This window comes from Onthophagus taurus, chromosome 1 (genome assembly GCF_036711975.1).
Source record: "Onthophagus taurus isolate NC chromosome 1, IU_Otau_3.0, whole genome shotgun sequence".
NCBI classification, from domain to species: Eukaryota; Metazoa; Arthropoda; class Insecta; order Coleoptera; family Scarabaeidae; genus Onthophagus; species Onthophagus taurus.
Window position 1 is genome coordinate 28559972 of NC_091966.1, and position 6000 is coordinate 28565971.

Here is a 6000-nt window from a genome sequence, read left to right on the forward strand (position 1 = left end):
TGTCACGCCCTCATCAATATCAGAGACGTTATCTGTTTGAATTCTTTGGTACAACAAATTAAGGACAGCGAATTTAACGTAGTTGAATTAATATGAACATACTTTAAAAATAAAGTCTTCAAGGAACAACAACACCTAAAATTAACGACGTTTTCAACTAGTATCGAGATGCAATTAATTCAAAAAAATATAAAAATTAAATTAAAAATTGGGTCCAACATTCAAGCAGGGAGTAGTATCGTGCATCAAATCTGTAAGTGGATTGTACAAAAACTTTAATTGGATGCACATATTATTGTCATCCATTGAGCACAAAATTGCTAACCGGGATACCACATTTCGAAAGGCAATTCCTGCTCTAACCCTAGGGTATCTGGCTACTGGCGATTCTTATTCCAGTCTTCAATACTTATTTAAAATATCAAAGCGAGCAATCAGATTTTCATTTTCTCCCTCCTCAGGGCTACTAAGAGGTAATCTATTTTCTTTTTGCATTCATCAACAAATAGATAAGACCAATTTGTGTTGCAATATCTTCCCACGCATCTTGTTTCCCAAATTTGTTGAAATGGTTCGGATATTTCGGATCCGAAACGATTTTATACCTCCAGTAAGTATCGATAAAATATATAGTTTCATCTTTACTCCACTCCATTTGCACAACACAACGTCGAGTCGCGAGTGAAAAGAGAGCTCGTACCACAGAATAACTAGAAGTGAAACATAAGTATTCCGCCAAATCTGACGCCATATTATAGCGAGTTGCCAAGGTGTGCTGCTATTGGTGATAAAGATTTGGCGGAATACCGCCAGTGTCATTTCTATGTTTTAATCTGTGTAAATAGGGGATTAATCAGACTGGTTGCTTATCTTTGTATCATGTTTTAAATGTTTAAATGTATACCCACCTTAATAGGATTATGTTAAACGTTGATAAAACCGTCGAACATTGCCGGCTAGTTTCACAGAACAATTTGTATTTGCGCAATACACACGATTTCTTAGTTTGGTATTAGATAACAGGCTCTTTTTTGATAATCACATAGAAACTGTGTGCAAGAAAATGAACTCAGCCTATTATACAATTTTGAAATTAAAAAAAAGTATGGATAAAAATTCGCTATTAAATTTAACACACATCACATTTATTTAGTGAAGGCTTTGGTTTATGTAAAGACTAATATAACCCGTTTATTTAATTTTTACTCACATATGATACCAGTGGTGGAGATAACCTGGTTAAGACACTCAGGGATAAGACACTGAAAAATGTAAATCAACTATTCAAAGTTTTTATTCATTGGTACAAAACCAACTTTATCCTGCATAATGGTACAAGACCAACTTTCTGTCATATTAGTGTAAAACCATATAGCAATTAGGTAGTAATTACTAGGGCACGGAACTTTTGTAACGGAACGATACGATTTACCCCCACCATTTGTTCTCCTAGAAAACAAGGCGGTGGCGTCAAGTCAACTCACCTCATCGGTTGTTGTTGACGACCGACAATCGGTTTATTACACGTCAGTGTCAACTGTCAGTACGATTAAAAAATATTTAAAAAAAATATATTTTATAACTTTAATTCAAAAAAACATGATCCGATTTGTAATATCAATCACAAATCGGATACGGATATAAAAAAATTGTTGTTAACGCATACTGAAACAACCATCCCTAAATTTTCTTCTGTAAATGACGTTCTAGTTGACGTTAAAATGAGTTTGTACCTAGAAAATAATCTTTCAACATCACAACTTGTAAATAGAGCATAAATAAAATACTGTGCTATTGAACCATATTTTTCCTTAAGAGTTAAAGGTATATTGTTTTCGGCAATTTGTTGAACAATTCTCAAATCCAAACAACAATTTTACCACAAAGGGAAACTAAAAACAATTCTTAAAAAAAAAACAATAATACGAACTCAAACAGAACTCCAACTTCCAATTAAAGGTAACTAACGAAAGATAAATAGCAAATTTGACGAAATTATGCGGATGAAAAGCGTCGAATACTGCACATTTGGACAACAGTGAAATCGTACTGACAGTTGACAATGTTGACATTGATGCGCAATAAAAAACCGATCGTCGGTCGTCAATAACAACCGATCATTTTCTAGGAGAACAAGTGGAGGGGGTAAATCGTATCGTACCGTTACAAAAGTTCCGGGCCCTAGTAATTACTGTCCGAACCCGCCTACTATAATCAAAATATTGAACTTTAGCGCTTACTATTTTGGAATTGAAAAATAACGCTTATTTTCCCCAAATACACCATGCGTGCAATACATCATTGGAAAGCTAAAAATATGCTCTTTTCAGTAACAACATAATCTACTATAGTTTGTATTTAAAAAAATACAACTTTGTGTTGTATCTCTAAAATCATCAAATATTTTTAAAATTTTTCAACGGTAGTATATTCTACTTAAAAAAGTGTCTTAAGAACGTATCAACTCCATTTCTCTAATTTCAAAAATAAACGAAATATGAGCATTTTTTGAAATCACGAAAATTTGACTTTTTGGCTATAACTTAAAAACAAAAGAAGGTAGAGGTTTGGTGTTTGCAGAATTGGGTTAGTATCGAAAAAAAAGACCGGGACATGGCACCTACTTTTTTCGTATCTCTTATAGTTTCTGAGATAGCCTATAATAACACCCAAATTTGCCCACCCTGTACACTGACTTGTCACATCTACTTATGTAGCCCACGTGGTTGAATAGATATTATTATTATTATTAACTATGACAATAATTAATTATGGATACACAGAAAAAGCTATAATAAACACTAATCAATAATTGAACTAGAACTAAAATTAACAGTAGACTAGAAATAACACTAGACCTAGAACTAGAAACCTTCGGGTTAAGCCGTGAGTCTTTTGAAAAAGTGTTTGACGTTGCGGATGTCATGCTATTACAGTTAAAAAAAAACACTTTGTGCCACTTTTCCAAAAGACCAACGGCTTAACACGAATATTTGTAGATCTAGATCTAGTGTAAGTTCTAGTTTTAGTTTAATTAACACCGGCCGTGAAACCGTTCGTACTTATTCTAATCAACAATAATATTAACAGTTATTATTGTTTGATAATAAACATTGTGTTTTACAGTTATTATCAAACTAATAACTAGAGTCCGGAATTTTATGCACAAAATTTATGCAAAATATGCGCATATATATAGAGTAAATATAAGAAAATATGCAAATTTCATATAAAAATATGCAAAGTTTATGTTAATATATGCATGCATTTTGTACTAATGTTAAAATAATATATTAATTTATATATAAAGTCGGTATTTTTTTAATAGGTTCAATTCAAAATAACATCTAAACATTTAAAAACTCTATTTTATTAAAATAAAAAAAAATACAACTAAATAAAATATATTTATAAACAGGCAACTACAAACTTCAGCATACATAAAAATCGATGTATATATAAATATTTAAATACCTGCAGTAATGTTATAGTTTACAATTATATATTTTTCAATGTTCTCAACTAAGAAGTTACGTCGTCTACCAGACAGTATCTGTTTGTAGCTCGAGAAACTCCTCTCTACATCTACAGATGTTATGGGTGCATATTTAAAGTTACTAATTAAATTTGGCGCAATATTAACCTGATCGCTTAAATATCCACTCATTATTTTAGTCGCCTTTGATAACAATATATAACCGTGATTTTTTTCTAATACTTCATAAAACTTTTTGTTAATAATTTGGCCTACTTTACCATTTACTTTTTTAACACCAGTCTCAAATTCCTCTATTAATCCAACAGACTCATTTAGTGACATTGCTTGCGTTTCTAAATTTAAAGTAATCCTACTGACAAACTCATAATTACTTTGAAGAAAGTAATTATGAGTTATTATTCTGGACCTAATGTCGCTTTTTTTAATAGTGCTTTACATTTTTTAATTGCTTGATTATTTTCCTCCTCAAAATCCATGATTAATTCCTTTATAGACGTAAAATGTAAGGCATAAAATGTTGCAGCATTTAACCAGGTACCCCACCGTGTAATGACAGGCTCTGGTGGTAGATTAACATTAGGCAATTTTTCCTTATATAATTGGATCCTGAGGGGAGACTTCAAAAATATTTTTTTTTACATTGCTAATTAACGCATTTACGTCTGGAAATTGATTCCTAATTTCCTCTGCTACTCTATTTAAACCATGATCTAAGCACGTCACATGAATTAAATTGCAATACCTATCAGCAAGTTCGCAATATATCTTCCACAACAATCGGTAGTTTCGTCAACTATTAAATATACGTAGTGGTTTTTGACTACTTCTTTGATAGTCCTAATTATTTTAACATACTCTTCATTTACGTAGCCCTTGCGCAAAGTACTTTCATCCGGTACAGTACGCCCAGAATACTGTTCTAAAAATTTTTTTAATTCAGGATTTTGCAATTTTTGAAATGAAATGTTGGCTGCCAAGAAGGCTTTGCATAATCCTGCATTAAATATTTGCTGCTCATTTTTGGTTGTTTCTGGTTGAATAGCTTGCTTCAAAGATTGTTGAGCCATTTTAGTTTGATTAAGTTGGTGAGTTTTTTTCTTATGTAAATCGGTAGCAACATGTTGCGTGATCTGAGATTTGCGGTCACAAGCAACCTGCAACAAAAGCTTAAGAGTAAGAAACAAACATTTTGGAATCGACTTTAGCCATACAAAGTTAATTTAATATAAAACCCATGGAATAAAATAGATTAAGAAAAGTATTCAAAATTACAACAACAATCTTAAGGATTTAGATATAGTAGATTCGGTGTTCATCGTAAATTTTATTAAATAATTTAACGATGAGGCAATTTTATTAGTTTTTCAGTGCTACATATGTTTCGGAAATTTCTTTCCTTCTTCAGGCACGACGTCAGATCTCAGAGGAACTCCTTTTTATAATTAAATTTCATTTCTACTTTAGGAGTTTAGTTTAATTCCTGGACAAATTTGAAAATGAAAAATGTGATAAAAATTATTTATGGCTTGAAGAGCATGTCATATTTTAAATTATTTTGTTATTTCTTAATAAATAAAATTTGGTTATAACGTAAAAGGAGTTCCTCTGAGATCTGACGTCGTGATTGAAGAAGGAAAGAAATTTCCGAAACATATGTAGCACTGAAAAATTAATAAAATTGCCTCATCGTTAACCATAGTTTAATTATTTAATAAATCTTAAGGATGACTTAAATAAAAGCGTGATTTAAATTACAGGTGTAAATAATGGAAACGTTCTCAGTTCTTTAATTGGTCAGTGGTTATAGGAGTACGTTTCCATTATTTACAGCCGCAACTACAATTCAAACTAGTAGAATGGATTATAATTTTAATCTAGACTCTATAAAGTGTAATTATTAGTTTTATTTAAATTTACATTGAAAAATATGACAAATATAAACTTACCGTTTTACCACATGCTTTAAAAACACATTTTCTTCTTGCAGAATAAGTTCAGGAATTGCTTTTATCCAAATAATTTTTCACCTTCGGCATTTTTGAAATACTTAAAAGTTTGTACATACAAAGCAAAAACTGAAAAGAGATCCGAACAGCTTAAGATTGACTCGTAAAATGATGTGTTTTCAAATAAATTTAACTTCGTGGACATCATTTTTTATTGTAGACGAGAGCTACATAAAGACCCGCATCACGAACGTGCGACGCCCGACAGTGCGTCGCGACGGTTGACCATAATATGAGTTGACCATAATATGAATTAAACCCCAAGTAATAAATAAGGAATCGATGTTGTATTTTCAAAACTTATAATACTGTAAAATATATGAAAATATGCAATATATGCAAAAATATGCGAAAAACTTAGAAATATGCCAAATATGTAAAAATTAATAGGCGTCATTCAATTCCAATTCACAGCATTTAATCGTACTATCAGCGGTAAATAATATGCAATTTGCATAAATTCCGGACTCTACTAAATACATATATTTCTTGAAT

The 6000-nt window shown here is 31.2% G+C and overlaps 1 pseudogene; it reads right to left on the bottom strand.

Annotated features, from left to right (window-relative positions):
• Nucleotides 1-3406: 3406 nt before the first annotated feature.
• On the bottom strand, nucleotides 3407-5739 carry LOC139431451 (uncharacterized; annotated as a pseudogene).
• Between the last annotated feature and the right edge of the window lie 261 nt (nucleotides 5740-6000).